At 35.2% G+C, this 20,124-nt stretch overlaps 1 long non-coding RNA gene across 1 annotated transcript; it reads left to right on the top strand.

Moving 5' to 3' along the window:
• Positions 1 to 708: 708 nt before the first annotated feature.
• Positions 709 to 3,673, top strand: LOC146906113 (uncharacterized). Its single transcript, XR_015019354.1, has 2 exons — positions 709 to 1,272; positions 3,385 to 3,673. It is a non-coding gene; the product is annotated as an uncharacterized LOC146906113 (long non-coding RNA).
• Positions 3,674 to 20,124: the final 16,451 nt, after the last annotated feature.

The raw sequence follows: 20,124 nt of genomic DNA, 5'->3' as shown, positions 1-20,124 counted from the left end.
AACTCTATTTAAACAATATTTCAGTCAGGTTACTTGTTCATTGGTTATATATTCAAGTGACCTGACTAAAATAATGTTCAAATCGAGTTATCATCTTGGAAGACGAAATGTAACACCTTGTGACCTTTCGGCTTCCAGGATAAAAACTCTATTTAAACAATATTTTAGTCACGTTACTTGTTCAATGGTTATATATTCAAGTAACCTGACTAAAATAATGTTTAAATCGATCTATCATCCTGGAAGACGAAAGGTCACACCTTGTGACCTTTCGTCTTCCAGGATAAAAACTCTATTTAAACAATATTTCAGTCACGTTACTTGTTCAATGGTTATATATTCAAGTAACCTGACTAAGATAATGTTCAAATCGAGTTATCATCCTGGAAGACGAAAGGTCACACCTTTTGACCTTTTGTCTTCCAGGATAAAAACTCTATTTAAACAGTATTTTAGTCAAGTTACTTGTTCATTGGTTATATATTCAAGTAACCGGACTAAAATAATGTTTAAATCGATCTATCATCCTAGAAGACGAAAGGTCACACCTTGTGACCTTTCGTCTTCCAGGATAAAAACTCTATTTAAACAATATTTCAGTCAGGTTACTTGTTCATTGGTTATATATTCAAGTGACCTGACTAAAATAATGTTCAAATCGAGTTATCATCCTGGAAGACGAAATGTAACACCTTGTTGTAACAGCCCGATTTTTCGCTAGATTTATTTTATTATTTATTTATGTGTGTTGTGTGTGCTATTATGTGATTATTTGCATCTGTGTGTATTTTTGGTTGGGAATTGTAGAATTCGGTGTAGAAGGGTATTTTAGTCATTTTGGACTTAGGGGCATTTTGGTCATTTTGAGAGTAGGGGTAATTTTGTAATTTTGGATGAGAATTATTTTAGTGCTTAGTAAGAGTATTATTTTACCAAGTTACTAGAGAGAGTGTAGTAAACATTTTATTTACCGGTAAGTGACCGTTAGTGTTGTAATTTACCGTTAAGTGAGTAGTGACATTTTGGGTGTTAGAATAGAAATGGGTTAGGCCCATTAAGGTTTGAGAGATAAGCCCAATTGAATAGAGCACATATATAAACTCTAGTTGTTGGTGGAAATTAGGTTTCACAACATTTCACATTTCATCTCATTTGGGAAGAGAAGAGATAGAAGCTTGAGAGTAGAACAAGATCAAGGGCTAGAGCTAGAGGAGGGGATTCATCATCTAGGAGCTAAATTGAGGCTTGAATTAAAGATTCTTGGTGTTAGAGGTAAGGGGGTTAGGCTTTAATCATAATCCTTTAGTTTAATTCTACCCTAATTCTTTGCATAATTGTGGTTAAGTGCTTAATTTGATTTTGGTTGTAGAATTTCGTGCTTAATTTTGTTGACATGATTATATGCATGAATTGAATGTTAATTGTGTTGTTGTTGTTGAATTTGTATGTCAAAATGGGTAGAAATGAACATGATATGTTTTTGTATGAAATTGATGATAAATGAAGTTGTGGTTGTTGAATTGTTGATGAGTTCATGTTCAAATGTTGTTGTTGTTGTTTTAACATGTGTTGTTGATGAATTGATGCAATGGGTATCATTGAAATGATGAATTATGATGAGATTTGTTGTTGTTGTTCAAATTGGTGAAATTTGTATAAAGTTGTTCATGTGAAGGACCCAAATGAAATTTTGATATATGAGGTTGTTGACTGAGTTTTTGATGTTTTTGGATGAATGGGAATTGGTAGAATTTCTGTTTTCATATTGTGATTGTGTTAGTCGAGTTGTTTGGGAGAAAACGGGTTTTTCGTGTGAAATGTCGGTGTTTAAGCGGTTTTGCAAAGAAAATGATTATGTGAGGTTTGGGAGAAATGATTTTGGGATGGTTGAAACTTGAATTTATCTGTATATTATGATAGAGCTAAGTGTCAGGAGCGTATAGGCGAAAACGGCATCGAAAACGGAGTAACGGTTTGATTTTTATGCGCGAAAACGTGAAGGTTAAAAAAATCTGCTACTGTTCAGAAGCGCTACTGTTCAGAAGCATCGTTCAGAAGCGCTACTGTTCAGAAGCGAACCAGTTCAGAAGCGAACCAGTTCAGAAGCGATCCTGATCAGAAGCTGATCCAGATCAGAAGCTGATCCTGATCAGAAGCTGATCCAGATCAGAAGCCAGCACTCCTGTTCTGTGTTCTTGCGTCTTTTTCTCACATTTCTGTTTTGATTTGGCTTTTGACGTAAACATGAAAGTTGTAGATAATTTTGTTAGCTTTCCAGAGGCTTTGGTTTGACTTGCATATGATTTTTGGTTTGTGAGTTATGAGGAAAATACTCCAAGGTGGTCTTAGGAAAATTTTACGAAAAATCCGCATAACTATTTCCAAGTCGACCCAAACCTTATGGATTGTTTCCAAACTTCAAACTTGGGTTTTATGTGTTCCATTAAGGTGTTTAATACTATCTAATCTATGAGGTGATGGATCTAACTTGTTTTGCTTAGAAAATGGAAAATTTCTTGAAAAGTGTTTCGGTGAGACGAACTTTGTGATTTTTATGAATTCATCGTATTTGGCCGATGAAATGCCTATGTAATCTCTACTGTACATATGTGTGACTTGAGAGGATACATGGCATAGGCAATTGAACTCGTTTACTTGGTTTTGGCTTAGGTGCTCAATTATTTTCAATATTGTGACTTTTGAGACGAACTTGATTGAAAATGATCATTGAAGGCCAATTGCTTATGAACCCTCTATGATTAGATTGATATGGTTATGAGATGATGTATGAATGGTTGTTAGGTGATTAATATGATGTTTGCGATCATATGTTGTAATTGTTCTTTTATTTGGAATGTAAGGAACTATGTGGAGATATGAATTATATGATATAGTTGAATGATGATTATAGCCGTTGACTTATAGCCGTTGATTATAGCCGTTGAATTGTTGTGAACATATGCATAGTGAATTGAGTCATATGTTCATGCATCATATGTCGTGTCGGATGTTACATCCATATTGCCGTTGACTATAGCCGTTGATAATGATGTTTTTGTTGCATCATGGGTGACGACCTTGAGGAGAATTGGTACCACATGCATCTAGATGAGTCTAGAGCCATTGCATACTTGTTGGTGAATTGAAATGCATTTGAGTTGATGATTGAATATGTTAATTGTTGATTAAGATGGTTGATTTGTGATGTGTGTATGTTACACTTGTGGGTATGAATTTGAGATGTTGATATTGAATGATGTGAATGTTAAGAATACTTGTGAACTCTTTTACAATTATACATCTGTCTATTATGGTTTGATTATGATTAATGTAATACTTACCCCCAGTGGTTTCGACCGCCTACCTGTCTGTATGGATGGGTAGACGTTGTGCAGGATTAGACGCTTGGTGAGTTTGCTTGTTGGATGTTCGGACGACGGGAGCTTTCTCCGTTGTCGTGTCAGTGTAGTAGTATCTAGGCTCTGATTAGGATTAGCGTCTGGTTGTTGTTTGGATTCTGTTGTTATGTTGTTGCTATTGTCCACTTGTCGGACTCGGAGTATTTTCATATGAGGATATATTTGACCATGGCATGTATATGTTGAAGTTTATGATTTGAATTCCGCTGTGACCGTTGAAGTATTATATATATGCATGATGTTAGTTGGTTTTATTTGAGACGTAGCATCTATTTCTTGAATATTTGTTATATTCGCGTGTTTTATCGCTTTAATAGAAATAGGGTGTTACAAGTTGGTATCAGAGCCTGGTTGGTCTTGTCCAGACCAGAACCCGTTGATTTTCCTGTTTGTATGCGACATGTACGGAAGTACTGTCGATACTTGTTGTGTTGTTTCGTTCTTTTAGGTGGGTTTGAGCGTAGTGGGGGAGTAGCAGGTTGTTTCAGGTTTGTTGGGTCTGGCAAGGGAAGGTATCTTTGGCAGCGGAGGCTCAGTTGGTTGTGGTTTGTATTAAGGTTCATGTTGATTTTGAGTTAGATCTTGTGTGTCTTCCGTTGAAGCATATGGACGTAATTTTTGGTATGGATTGGATGTTGACTTTTGGTGTTAACATTAATTGTTTGACCAAGAGTGTAACGTTTTCTAAACCGGTAGCAGAAGAAGGCGGAAGGTTCTTAACCGCGGAGCAAGTGAAGAAGTCTTTGGATGGCGAAGCTTGTGTGTTCATGATGTTTGCTTCCTTGAAGGAGAGTAGTGAGAAAGGAGTTGGTGATTTGCCGGTAGTGCAAAAGTTTCCAGAAGTTTTTCCGGACGACATTACCGAGTTACCACCGGAGAGAGAGGTTGAGTTTGTAATTGATTTGGTGCCTGGAACGAGTCCTATTTCGATTGTGCCGTATCGGATGTCTACATCAGAGTTGGGAGAGTTGAAGAAGCAGTTGGAAGAATTGTTGGAGAAACAGTTTATCAGGCCAAGTGTTTCGCCGTGGGGAGCTCCTGTGTTATTGGTTAAGAAGAAGGATGGTAGCATGAGATTGTGTGTGGATTATCGGCAGTTGAACAAGGTGACAATCAAGAATCGGTATCCGCTTCCGAGGATTGATGATTTGATGGATCAGTTGGTTGGTGCGAAAGTGTTCAGCAAAATTGATTTGAGATCAGGATATCATCAGATTAGAGTGAAGGCGGAAGATATATCCAAAACTGCGTTCAGAACGAGGTATGGACACTATGAGTATTCTGTGATGCCATTTGGAGTATCTAATGCGCCAGGTGTCTTCATGGAGTACATGAATAGAATATTTCATCCTTTTCTGGATCGTTTTGTGGTGGTGTTTATAGATGATATTTTGGTGTATTCTAAGTCTGAAGAAGAGCATGCCGAGCATTTGAGGATTGTGTTGGGAGTGTTGAAGGAGAAGAGGTTGTTTGCTAAGTTGTCGAAGTGTGAGTTTTGGTTGCGGGAAGTGAGTTTCCTTGGTCATGTGATTTCTAAAGGTGGTATTGCCGTGGATCCGTCGAAGGTTGATGCAGTGTTGCAGTGGGAATCACTTAAGTCTGTTTTTGAAGTTAGAAGCTTTCTTGGATTGGCAGGTTATTATCGGAGGTTCATTGAAGGATTCTCTAAGTTGGCGTTGCCATTGACGCAGTTGACTCGGAAAGGACAAGCTTATGTTTGGGATGCTAAGTGTGAGAAGAGTTTCCAAGAGTTGAAGAAGAGGTTGACTTCAGCTCCAGTGTTGATTTTGCCGAATCCGAAGGAATCATTTGTTGTGTATTGTGATGCTTCTAAGATGGGTCTTGGTGGTGTGCTTATGCAGAATCGTCAGGTTGTGGCTTATGCTTCGAGGCAGTTGAAAGTGCATGAGAGTAATTATCCGACTCACGATTTGGAATTAGCAGCCGTGGTGTATGTGTTAAAGATTTGGAGGCATTATCTGTATGGTTCTAAGTTTGACGTGTTCAGTGACCATAAGAGTTTGAAGTACTTGTTTGACCAGAAAGAGTTGAATATGAGGCAGAGAAGGTGGTTGGAGTTTCTTAAGGATTTTGATTTTCAGCTGAGTTATCACCCTGGAAAGGCCAATGTTGTTGCTGATGCGTTGAGTAGGAAGTCGTTGCATATGTCTGCTTTGATGGTAAAAGAGTTAGAGTTGATGGAACAGTTTCGAGATTTAAGTTTGGTTAGTGAGTTGACACCGGATGGTGTGAGGTTGGGGATGTTGAAGCTGACAAGTAATATTCTGGAGGAGATCAAGAATGGTCAGAAGGAAGATTTGGAACTTGTTGATCGAGTGGTGTTGGTTAATCAAGGTAAGGGTGGAGACTTCAGGTTGGATTAGAACGGTGTTTTGATGTTTCGTGATCGTGTCTGTGTACCAAGTGTTCTTGAGCTTAAGAGGCAGATTTTGGAAGAAGGTCACAGGAGTAGTTTGAGTATTCATCCAGGAGCGACTAAGATGTACCAAGATTTGAAGAGGTTGTTTTGGTGGCCTGGAATGAAGAAGGAGATCGCAGAGTTTGTGTATGCCTGTTTGGTGTGTCAGAAGTCTAAGATTGAACATCAGAAGCCGTCAGGTTTGATGCAACCGTTGTTTGTGCCAGAGTGGAAGTGGGATAGTATATCAATGGACTTTGTTGGAGCGTTGCCGAAGACTGTTAAGGGTTTTGATTCAATTTGGGTGATTGTTGATCGGTTGACGAAGTCGGCACATTTTGTTCCTATTAAGACCGGTATGTCTGTGGCGAAGTTGGCTGAGATCTACATTGAGCAGATTGTTAGATTGCATGGTGTTCCTTCTAGTATTGTGTCGGATCGGGATTCGAGGTTTACTTCTAAGTTTTGGGAAAGTTTGCAAGATGCTTTGGGAACTAAGTTGAGATTGAGTTCTGCTTATCATCCTCAGACTGATGGTCAGACGGAGAGGACTATTCAGAGTTTGGAAGATTTGTTGAGGGCTTGTGTTTTGGAGCAAGGTGTCAGTTGGGTTGAATGTTTACCGTTGATTGAGTTTACTTACAACAACAGTTTTCATTCTAGTATCGGGATGGCACCGTTTGAGGCTTTGTATGGTCGGAGGTGTAGAACTCCTTTGTGTTGGTATGAGTCAGGAGAGAGTGTTTTGTTAGGACCGGAAGTTGTGCAAGAGACGACCGAGAAGGTTAAGATGATTCAAGAGAAGATGAGAGCGTCTCAGAGTAGGCAGAAGAGTTATCATGATAAGAGGAGGAAAGACCTTGAGTTTCAGGTTGGAGATCATGTGTTTTTGAGAGTGAATCCTGTAACTGGTGTTGGACGTGCCTTGAAGTGTCGGAAGTTGACTCCTCGTTTTGTTGGACCGTTTGAGATTATTGAGAAGGTTGGGGTTGTAGCGTATCGGATTGCGTTACCGCCATCATTGTCGAATCTTCATGATGTGTTTCATGTATCTCAATTGAGGAAGTATGTGTATGATGCGTCTCATGTGATTCAAGTGGATGATTTGGAAGTAAGGGATAATTTGACCGTTGAGACTTGGCCGGTTAGGATTGAAGATCGTGAAGTGAAGCGTTTACGTGGCAAGGAGGTCGTTTTGGTTAAAGTGATTTGGGTCGGACCAACCGGTGAGAGTGCCACTTGGGAATCGGAGAGTAGGATGAGGGTTGCGTACCCGGAGTTGTTTCCTTCAGGTAATTTTCGAGGGCGAAAATTCTTTTAGTGGGGGAGAGTTGTAACAGCCCGATTTTTCGCTAGATTTATTTTATTATTTATTTATGTGTGTTGTGTGTGCTATTATGTGATTATTTGCATCTGTGTGTATTTTTGGTTGGGAATTGTAGAATTCGGTGTAGAAGGGTATTTTAGTCATTTTGGACTTAGGGGCATTTTGGTCATTTTGAGAGTAGGGGTAATTTTGTAATTTTGGATGAGAATTATTTTAGTGCTTAGTAAGAGTATTATTTTACCAAGTTACTAGAGAGAGTGTAGTAAACATTTTATTTACCGGTAAGTGACCGTTAGTGTTGTAATTTACCGTTAAGTGAGTAGTGACATTTTGGGTGTTAGAATAGAAATGGGTTAGGCCCATTAAGGTTTGAGAGATAAGCCCAATTGAATAGAGCACATATATAAACTCTAGTTGTTGGTGGAAATTAGGTTTCACAACATTTCACATTTCATCTCATTTGGGAAGAGAAGAGATAGAAGCTTGAGAGTAGAACAAGATCAAGGGCTAGAGCTAGAGGAGGGGATTCATCATCTAGGAGCTAAATTGAGGCTTGAATTAAAGATTCTTGGTGTTAGAGGTAAGGGGGTTAGGCTTTAATCATAATCCTTTAGTTTAATTCTACCCTAATTCTTTGCATAATTGTGGTTAAGTGCTTAATTTGATTTTGGTTGTAGAATTTCGTGCTTAATTTTGTTGACATGATTATATGCATGAATTGAATGTTAATTGTGTTGTTGTTGTTGAATTTGTATGTCAAAATGGGTAGAAATGAACATGATATGTTTTTGTATGAAATTGATGATAAATGAAGTTGTGGTTGTTGAATTGTTGATGAGTTCATGTTCAAATGTTGTTGTTGTTGTTTTAACATGTGTTGTTGATGAATTGATGCAATGGGTATCATTGAAATGATGAATTATGATGAGATTTGTTGTTGTTGTTCAAATTGGTGAAATTTGTATAAAGTTGTTCATGTGAAGGACCCAAATGAAATTTTGATATATGAGGTTGTTGACTGAGTTTTTGATGTTTTTGGATGAATGGGAATTGGTAGAATTTCTGTTTTCATATTGTGATTGTGTTAGTCGAGTTGTTTGGGAGAAAACGGGTTTTTCGTGTGAAATGTCGGTGTTTAAGCGGTTTTGCAAAGAAAATGATTATGTGAGGTTTGGGAGAAATGATTTTGGGATGGTTGAAACTTGAATTTATCTGTATATTATGATAGAGCTAAGTGTCAGGAGCGTATAGGCGAAAACGGCATCGAAAACGGAGTAACGGTTTGATTTTTATGCGCGAAAACGTGAAGGTTAAAAAAATCTGCTACTGTTCAGAAGCGCTACTGTTCAGAAGCATCGTTCAGAAGCGCTACTGTTCAGAAGCGAACCAGTTCAGAAGCGAACCAGTTCAGAAGCGATCCTGATCAGAAGCTGATCCAGATCAGAAGCTGATCCAGATCAGAAGCTGATCCTGATCAGAAGCTGATCCAGATCAGAAGCCAGCACTCCTGTTCTGTGTTCTTGCGTCTTTTTCTCACATTTCTGTTTTGATTTGGCTTTTGACGTAAACATGAAAGTTGTAGATAATTTTGTTAGCTTTCCAGAGGCTTTGGTTTGACTTGCATATGATTTTTGGTTTGTGAGTTATGAGGAAAATACTCCAAGGTGGTCTTAGGAAAATTTTACGAAAAATCCGCATAACTATTTCCAAGTCGACCCAAACCTTATGGATTGTTTCCAAACTTCAAACTTGGGTTTTATGTGTTCCATTAAGGTGTTTAATACTATCTAATCTATGAGGTGATGGATCTAACTTGTTTTGCTTAGAAAATGGAAAATTTCTTGAAAAGTGTTTCGGTGAGACGAACTTTGTGATTTTTATGAATTCATCGTATTTGGCCGATGAAATGCCTATGTAATCTCTACTGTACATATGTGTGACTTGAGAGGATACATGGCATAGGCAATTGAACTCGTTTACTTGGTTTTGGCTTAGGTGCTCAATTATTTTCAATATTGTGACTTTCGAGACGAACTTGATTGAAAATGATCATTGAAGGCCAATTGCTTATGAACCCTCTATGATTAGATTGATATGGTTATGAGATGATGTATGAATGGTTGTTAGGTGATTAATATGATGTTTGCGATCATATGTTGTAATTGTTCTTTTATTTGGAATGTAAGGAACTATGTGGAGATATGAATTATATGATATAGTTGAATGATGATTATAGCCGTTGACTTATAGCCGTTGATTATAGCCGTTGAATTGTTGTGAACATATGCATAGTGAATTGAGTCATATGTTCATGCATCATATGTCGTGTCGGATGTTACATCCATATTGCCGTTGACTATAGCCGTTGATAATGATGTTTTTGTTGCATCATGGGTGACGACCTTGAGGAGAATTGGTACCACATGCATCTAGATGAGTCTAGAGCCATTGCATACTTGTTGGTGAATTGAAATGCATTTGAGTTGATGATTGAATATGTTAATTGTTGATTAAGATGGTTGATTTGTGATGTGTGTATGTTACACTTGTGGGTATGAATTTGAGATGTTGATATTGAATGATGTGAATGTTAAGAATACTTGTGAACTCTTTTACAATTATACATCTGTCTATTATGGTTTGATTATGATTAATGTAATACTTACCCCCAGTGGTTTCGACCGCCTACCTGTCTGTATGGATGGGTAGACGTTGTGCAGGATTAGACGCTTGGTGAGTTTGCTTGTTGGATGTTCGGACGACGGGAGCTTTCTCCGTTGTCGTGTCAGTGTAGTAGTATCTAGGCTCTGATTAGGATTAGCGTCTGGTTGTTGTTTGGATTCTGTTGTTATGTTGTTGCTATTGTCCACTTGTCGGACTCGGAGTATTTTCATATGAGGATATATTTGACCATGGCATGTATATGTTGAAGTTTATGATTTGAATTCCGCTGTGACCGTTGAAGTATTATATATATGCATGATGTTAGTTGGTTTTATTTGAGACGTAGCATCTATTTCTTGAATATTTGTTATATTCGCGTGTTTTATCGCTTTAATAGAAATAGGGTGTTACACTTGTGACCTTTCGGCTTCCAGGATAAAAACTCTATTTAAACAATATTTTAGTCACGTTACTTGTTCAATGGTTATATATTCAAGTAACCTGACTAAAATAATGTTTAAATCGATCTATCATCCTGGAAGACGAAAGGTCACACCTTGTGACCTTTCGTCTTCCAGGATAAAAACTCTATTTAAACAATATTTCAGTCACGTTACTTGTTCATTGGTTATATATTCAAGTAACCTGACTAAAATAATGTTCAAATCGAGTTATCATCCTGGAAGACGAAAGGTCATACCTTGTGACCTTTGGTCTTCCAGGATAAAAACTCTATTTAAACAATATTTTAGTCAGGTTACTTGTTCATTGGTTATATATTCAAGTAACCTGACTAAAATAATGTTTAAATCGAGTTATCATCCTGGAAGACGAAAGGTCACACCTTGTTACCTTTCGTCTTCCAGGATCAAAACTCTATTTCAACAATATCTTAGTCAAGTTACTTGTTCATTGGTTATATATTCAAGTAACCGGACTAAAATAATGTTTAAATCGATTTATCATCCTGCAAGACGAAAGGTCACACCTTTTGACCTTTCGTCTTCCAGGATAAAAACTCTATTTAAACAATAATTTAGTCACGTTACTTGTTCAATGGTTATATATTCAAGTAACCTGACTTAAATAATGTTTAAATCGATCTATCATCCTAGAAGACGAAAGGTCACACCTTGTGACCTTTCGTCTTCCAGGATAAAAACTCTATTTAAACAATATTTCAGTCACGTTACTTGTTCATTGGTTATATATTCAAGTAACCTGACTAAAATAATGTTCAAATCGAGTTATCATCCTGGAAGACGAAAGGTCATACCTTGTGACCTTTCGTCTTCCAGGATAAAAACTCTATTTAAACAATATTTTAGTCAAGTTACTTGTTCATTGGTTATATATTCAAGTAACTTGACTAAAATAATGTTCAAATCGAGTTATGATCCTGGAAGATGAAAGGTAACACCTTGTTCGTCTTCCAGGATAAAAACTCTATTTAAACAATATTTTAGTCAAGTTACTTGTTCATTGGTTATATATTCAAGTAACCTGACTGAAATAATGATCAAATCCAGTTATCATCCTAGAAGACGAAAGGTCACACCTTGTGACCTTTCGTCTTCCAGGATAAAAACTCTATTTAAACAATATTTTAGTCACGTTACTTGTTCGTTGGTTATATATTCAAGTAACCGGACTAAAATAATGTTTAAATCGATTTATCATCCTGGAAGACGAAAGGTCACACCTTTTGACCTTTCGTCTTCCAGGATAAAAACTCTATTTAAACAGTATTTTAGTCAAGTTACTTGTTCATTGGTTATATATTCAAGTAACCTGACTAAAATAATGTTTAAATCGATCTATCATCCTGGAAGACGAAAGGTCACACCTTGTGACCTTTCGTCTTCCAGGATAAAAACTCTATTTAAACAATATTTCAGTCACGTTACTTGTTCATTGGTTATATATTCAAGTAACCTGACTAAAATAATGTTCAAATCGAGTTATCATCCTGGAAGACGAAAGGTCATACCTTGTGACCTTTGGTCTTCCAGGATAAAAACTCTATTTAAACAATATTTTAGTCAAGTTACTTGTTCATTGGTTATATATTCAAGTAACCTGACTAAGATAATGTTTAAATCGAGTTATCATCCTGGAAGACGAAAGGTCACACCTTGTTACCTTTCGTCTTCCAGGATCAAAACTCTATTTCAACAATATCTTAGTCAAGTTACTTGTTCATTGGTTATATATTCAAGTAACCGGACTAAAATAATGTTTAAATCGATTTATCATCCTGCAAGACGAAAGGTCACACCTTTTGACCTTTCGTCTTCCAGGATAAACACTCTATTTAAACAATAATTTAGTCACGTTACTTGTTCAATGGTTATATATTCAAGTAACCTGACTTAAATAATGTTTAAATCGATCTATCATCCTAGAAGACGAAAGGTCACACCTTGTGACCTTTCGTCTTCCAGGATAAAAACTCTATTTAAACAATATTTCAGTCACGTTACTTGTTCATTGGTTATATATTCAAGTAACCTGACTAAAATAATGTTCAAATCGAGTTATCATCCTGGAAGACGAAAGGTCATACCTTGTGACCTTTCGTCTTCCAGGATAAAAACTCTATTTAAACAATATTTTAGTCAAGTTACTTGTTCATTGGTTATATATTCAAGTAACTTGACTAAAATAATGTTCAAATCGAGTTATGATCCTGGAAGATGAAAGGTAACACCTTGTTCGTCTTCCAGGATAAAAACTCTATTTAAACAATATTTTAGTCAAGTTACTTGTTCATTGGTTATATATTCAAGTAACCTGACTGAAATAATGATCAAATCCAGTTATCATCCTAGAAGACGAAAGGTCACACCTTGTGACCTTTCGTCTTCCAGGATAAAAACTCTATTTAAACAATATTTTAGTCATGTTACTTGTTCGTTGGTTATATATTCAAGTAACCGGACTAAAATAATGTTTAAATCGATTTATCATCCTGGAAGACGAAAGGTCACACCTTTTGACCTTTCGTCTTCCAGGATAAAAACTCTATTTAAACAGTATTTTAGTCAAGTTACTTGTTCATTGGTTATATATTCAAGTAACCTGACTAAAATAATGTTTAAATCGAGTTATCATCCAAGAAGACGAAATGTCACAACTTGTGACCTTTCGTCTTCCAGGATAAAATCTCTATTTAAACAATATTTTAGTCAGGTTACTTGTTCATTGGTTATATATTCAAGTGACCTGACTAAAATAATGTTCAAATCGAGTTATCATCCTGGAAGACGAAATGTAACACCTTGTGACCTTTCGGCTTCCAGGATAAAAACTCTATTTAATCAATATTTTAGTCACGTTACTTGTTCATTGGTTATATATTCAAGTAACCTGACTAAAATAATGTTCAAATCGAGTTATCATCCTGGAAGACGAAAGGTCATACCTTGTGACCTTTGGTCTTCCAGGATAAAAACTCTATTTAAACAATATTTTAGTCAAGTTACTTGTTCATTGGTTATATATTCAAGTAACCTGACTAAGATAATGTTTAAATCGAGTTATCATCCTGGAAGACGAAAGGTCACACCTTGTTACCTTTCGTCTTCCAGGATAAAAACTCTATTTAAACAATAATTTAGTCACGTTACTTGTTCAATGGTTATATATTCAAGTAACCTGACTTAAATAATGTTTAAATCGATCTATCATCCTAGAAGACGAAAGGTCACACCTTGTGACCTTTCGTCTTCCAGGATAAAAACTCTATTTAAACAATATTTCAGTCACGTTACTTGTTCATTGGTTATATATTCAAGTAACCTGACTAAAATAATGTTCAAATCGAGTTATCATCCTGGAAGACGAAAGGTCATACCTTGTGACCTTTCGTCTTCCAGGATAAAAACTCTATTTAAACAATATTTTAGTCAAGTTACTTGTTCATTGGTTATATATTCAAGTAACTTGACTAAAATAATGTTCAAATCGAGTTATGATCCTGGAAGATGAAAGGTAACACCTTGTTCGTCTTCCAGGATAAAAACTCTATTTAAACAATATTTTAGTCAAGTTACTTGTTCATTGGTTATATATTCAAGTAACCTGACTGAAATAATGATCAAATCCAGTTATCATCCTAGAAGACGAAAGGTCACACCTTGTGACCTTTCGTCTTCCAGGATAAAAACTCTATTTAAACAATATTTTAGTCACGTTACTTGTTCGTTGGTTATATATTCAAGTAACCGGACTAAAATAATGTTTAAATCGATTTATCATCCTGGAAGACGAAAGGTCACACCTTTTGACCTTTCGTCTTCCAGGATAAAAACTCTATTTAAACAGTATTTTAGTCAAGTTACTTGTTCATTGGTTATATATTCAAGTAACCTGACTAAAATAATGTTTAAAACGATCTATCATCCTGGAAGACGAAAGGTCACACCTTGTGACCTTTCGTCTTCCTGGATAAAAACTCTATTTAAACAATATTTCAGTCACGTTACTTGTTCATTGGTTATATATTCAAGTAACCTGACTAAAATAATGTTCAAATCGAGTTATCATCCTGGAAGACGAAAGGTCATACCTTGTGACCTTTGGTCTTCCAGGATAAAAACTCTATTTAAACAATATTTTAGTCAAGTTACTTGTTCATTGGTTATATATTCAAGTAACCTGACTAAGATAATGTTTAAATCGAGTTATCATCCTGGAAGACGAAAGGTCACACCTTGTTACCTTTCGTCTTCCAGGATCAAAACTCTATTTCAACAATATCTTAGTCAAGTTACTTGTTCATTGGTTATATATTCAAGTAACCGGACTAAAATAATGTTTAAATCGATTTATCATCCTGCAAGACGAAAGGTCACACCTTTTGACCTTTCGTCTTCCAGGATAAAAACTCTATTTAAACAATAATTTAGTCACGTTACTTGTTCAATGGTTATATATTCAAGTAACCTTACTTAAATAATGTTTAAATCGATCTATCATCCTAGAAGACGAAAGGTCACACCTTGTGACCTTTCGTCTTCCAGGATAAAAACTCTATTTAAACAATATTTCAGTCACGTTACTTGTTCATTGGTTATATATTCAAGTAACCTGACTAAAATAATGTTCAAATCGAGTTATCATCCTGGAAGACGAAAGGTCATACCTTGTGACCTTTCGTCTTCCAGGATAAAAACTCTATTTAAACAATATTTTAGTCAAGTTACTTGTTCATTGGTTATATATTCAAGTAACTTGACTAAAATAATGTTCAAATCGAGTTATGATCCTGGAAGATGAAAGGTAACACCTTGTTCGTCTTCCAGGATAAAAACTCTATTTAAACAATATTTTAGTCAAGTTACTTGTTCATTGGTTATATATTCAAGTAACCTGACTGAAATAATGATCAAATCCAGTTATCATCCTAGAAGACGAAAGGTCACACCTTGTGACCTTTCGTCTTCCAGGATAAAAACTCTATTTAAACAATATTTTAGTCATGTTACTTGTTCGTTGGTTATATATTCAAGTAACCGGACTAAAATAATGTTTAAATCGATTTATCATCCTGGAAGACGAAAGGTCACACCTTTTGACCTTTCGTCTTCCAGGAGAAAAACTCTATTTAAACAGTATTTTAGTCAAGTTACTTGTTCATTGGTTATATATTCAAGTAACCTGACTAAAATAATGTTTAAATCGAGTTATCATCCAAGAAGACGAAATGTCACAACTTGTGACCTTTCGTCTTCCAGGATAAAATCTCTATTTAAACAATATTTTAGTCAGGTTACTTGTTCATTGGTTATATATTCAAGTGACCTGACTAAAATAATGTTCAAATCGAGTTATCATCCTGGAAGACGAAAGGTCACACCTTGTTACCTTTCGTCTTCCAGGATCAAAACTCTATTTCAACAATATCTTAGTCAAGTTACTTGTTCATTGGTTATATATTCAAGTAACCGGACTAAAATAATGTTTAAATCGATTTATCATCCTGCAAGACGAAAGGTCACACCTTTTGACCTTTCGTCTTCCAGGATAAAAACTCTATTTAAACAATAATTTAGTCACGTTACTTGTTCAATGGTTATATATTCAAGTAACCTGACTTAAATAATGTTTAAATCGATCTATCATCCTAGAAGACGAAAGGTCACACCTTGTGACCTTTCGTCTTCCAGGATAAAAACTCTATTTAAACAATATTTCAGTCACGTTACTTGTTCATTGGTTATATATTCAAGTAACCTGACTAAAATAATGTTCAAATCGAGTTATCATCCTGGAAGACGAAAGGTCATACCTTGTGACCTTTCGTCTTCCATGATAAAAACTCTATTTAAACAATATTTTAGTCAAGTTACTTGTTCATTGGTTATATATTCAAGTAACTTGACTAAAATAATATTCAAATCGAGTTATGATCCTGGAAGATGAAAGGTAACACCTTGTTCGTCTTCCAGGATAAAAACTCTATTTAAACAATATTTTAGTCACGTTACTTGTTCATTGGTTATATATTCAAGTAACCTGACTAAAATAATGTTCAAATCGAGTTATCATCCTGGAAGACGAAAGGTCACACCTTGTGACCTTTCGTCTTCCAGGATAAAAACTCCATTTCAACAATATTTTAGTCAAGTTACTTGTTCATTGGTTATATATTCAAGTAACCTGACTAAAACAATGTTCAAATCGAGTTTTCATCCTGGAAGACGAAAAGTAACACCTTGTGACCTTTCGGCTTCCAGGATAAAAACTCTATTTAAACAATAATTTAGTCACGTTACTTGTTCATTGGTTATATATTCAAGTAACCTGACTAAAATAATGTTCAAATCGAGTTATCATCCTGGAAGACGAAAGGTCATACCTTGTGACCTTTGGTCTTCCAGGATAAAAACTCTATTTAAACAATATTTTAGTCAAGTTACTTGTTCATTGGTTATATATTCAAGTAACCTGACTAAGATAATGTTTAAATCGAGTTATCATCCTGGAAGACGAAAGGTCACACCTTGTTACCTTTCGTCTTCCAGGATCAAAACTCTATTTCAACAATATCTTAGTCAAGTTACTTGTTCATTGGTTATATATTCAAGTAACCGGACTAAAATAATGTTTAAATCGATTTATCATCCTGCAAGACGAAAGGTCACACCTTTTGACCTTTCGTCTTCCAGGATAAAAACTCTATTTAAACAATAATTTAGTCACGTTACTTGTTCAATGGTTATATATTCAAGTAACCTTACTTAAATAATGTTTAAATCGATCTATCATCCTAGAAGACGAAAGGTCACACCTTGTGACCTTTCGTCTTCCAGGATAAAAACTCTATTTAAACAATATTTCAGTCACGTTACTTGTTCATTGGTTATATATTCAAGTAACCTGACTAAAATAATGTTCAAATCGAGTTATCATCCTGGAAGACGAAAGGTCATACCTTGTGACCTTTCGTCTTCCAGGATAAAAACTCTATTTAAACAATATTTTAGTCAAGTTACTTGTTCATTGGTTATATATTCAAGTAACTTGACTAAAATAATGTTCAAATCGAGTTATGATCCTGGAAGATGAAAGGTAACACCTTGTTCGTCTTCCAGGATAAAAACTCTATTTAAACAATATTTTAGTCAAGTTACTTGTTCATTGGTTATATATTCAAGTAACCTGACTGAAATAATGATCAAATCCAGTTATCATCCTAGAAGACGAAAGGTCACACCTTGTGACCTTTCGTCTTCCAGGATAAAAACTCTATTTAAACAATATTTTAGTCATGTTACTTGTTCGTTGGTTATATATTCAAGTAACCGGACTAAAATAATGTTTAAATCGATTTATCATCCTGGAAGACGAAAGGTCACACCTTTTGACCTTTCGTCTTCCAGGAGAAAAACTCTATTTAAACAGTATTTTAGTCAAGTTACTTGTTCATTGGTTATATATTCAAGTAACCTGACTAAAATAATGTTTAAATCGAGTTATCATCCAAGAAGACGAAATGTCACAACTTGTGACCTTTCGTCTTCCAGGATAAAATCTCTATTTAAACAATATTTTAGTCAGGTTACTTGTTCATTGGTTATATATTCAAGTGACCTGACTAAAATAATGTTCAAATCGAGTTATCATCCTGGAAGACGAAAGGTCACACCTTGTTACCTTTCGTCTTCCAGGATCAAAACTCTATTTCAACAATATCTTAGTCAAGTTACTTGTTCATTGGTTATATATTCAAGTAACCGGACTAAAATAATGTTTAAATCGATTTATCATCCTGCAAGACGAAAGGTCACACCTTTTGACCTTTCGTCTTCCAGGATAAAAACTCTATTTAAACAATAATTTAGTCACGTTACTTGTTCAATGGTTATATATTCAAGTAACCTGACTTAAATAATGTTTAAATCGATCTATCATCCTAGAAGACGAAAGGTCACACCTTGTGACCTTTCGTCTTCCAGGATAAAAACTCTATTTAAACAATATTTCAGTCACGTTACTTGTTCATTGGTTATATATTCAAGTAACCTGACTAAAATAATGTTCAAATCGAGTTATCATCCTGGAAGACGAAAGGTCATACCTTGTGACCTTTCGTCTTCCATGATAAAAACTCTATTTAAACAATATTTTAGTCAAGTTACTTGTTCATTGGTTATATATTCAAGTAACTTGACTAAAATAATATTCAAATCGAGTTATGATCCTGGAAGATGAAAGGTAACACCTTGTTCGTCTTCCAGGATAAAAACTCTATTTAAACAATATTTTAGTCACGTTACTTGTTCATTGGTTATATATTCAAGTAACCTGACTAAAATAATGTTCAAATCGAGTTATCATCCTGGAAGACGAAAGGTCACACCTTGTGACCTTTCGTCTTCCAGGATAAAAACTCCATTTCAACAATATTTTAGTCAAGTTACTTGTTCATTGGTTATATATTCAAGTAACCTGACTAAAACAATGTTCAAATCGAGTTTTCATCCTGGAAGACGAAAAGTAACACCTTGTGACCTTTCGGCTTCCAGGATAAAAACTCTATTTAAACAATAATTTAGTCACGTTACTTGTTCAATGGTTATATATTCAAGTAACCTGACTTAAATAATATTTAAATCGATCTATCATCCTGGAAGACGAAAGGACATACCTTGTGACCTTTCGTCTTCCAGGATAAGAACTCTATTTCAACAATATCTTAGTTAAGTTACTTGTTCATTGGTTATATATTCATGTAACCAGACTAAAATAATGTTTAAATCGATTTATCGTCCTGCAAGACGAAAGGTCACACCTTTTGACCTTTCGTCTTCCAGGATAAAAACTCTATTTAAACAATATTTTAGTCAAGTTACTTGTTCATTGGTTATATATTCAAGTAACCTGACTGAAATAATGATCAAATCCAGTTATCATCCTAGAAGACGAAAGGTCACACCTTGTGACCTTTCGTCTTCCAGGATAAAAACTCTATTTAAACAATATTTAAGTCACGTTACTTGTTCGTTGGTTATATATTCAAGTAACCGGACTAAAATAATGTTTAAATCGATTTATCATCCTGGAAGACGAAAGGTCACACCTTTTGACCTTTCGTCTTCCAGGATAAAAACTCTATTTAAACAGTATTTTAGTCAAGTTACTTGTTCATTGGTTATATATTCAAGTAACCTGACTAAAATAATGTTTAAATCGAGTTATCATCCAAGAAGACGAAATGTCACAACTTGTGACCTTTCGTCTTCCAGGATAAAATCTCTATTTAAACAATATTTTAGTCAGGTTACTTGTTCATTGGTTATATATTCAAGTGACCTGAATAAAATAATGTTCAAATCGAGTTATCATCCTGGAAGACGAAATGTAACACCTTGTGACCTTTCGGCTTCCAGGATAAAAACTCTATTTAAACAATATTTTAGTCACGTTACTTGTTCAATGGTTATATATTCAAGTAACCTGACTAAAATAATGTTTAAATCGATCTATCATCCTGGAAGACGAAAGGTCACACCTTGTGACCTTTCGTCTTCCAGGATAAAAACTCTATTTAAACAATATTTCAGTCACGTTACTTGTTCATTGGTTATATATTCAAGTAACCTGACTAAAATAATGTTCAAATCGAGTTATCATCCTGGAAGACGAAAGGTCACACCTTGTGACCTTTCGTCTTCCAGGATAAAAACTCTATTTCAACAATATTTTAGTCAAGTTACTTGTTCATTGGTTATATATTCAAGTAACCTGACTAAAACAATGTTCAAATCGAGTTTTCATCCTGGAAGACG

This window comes from Medicago sativa, chromosome 7 (assembly GCF_051527215.1).
Source record: "Medicago sativa cultivar Bolivia chromosome 7, Bolivia_mono, whole genome shotgun sequence".
NCBI classification, from domain to species: Eukaryota; Viridiplantae; Streptophyta; class Magnoliopsida; order Fabales; family Fabaceae; genus Medicago; species Medicago sativa.
This window is presented reverse-complemented; position numbering and strand designations above follow the sequence as displayed.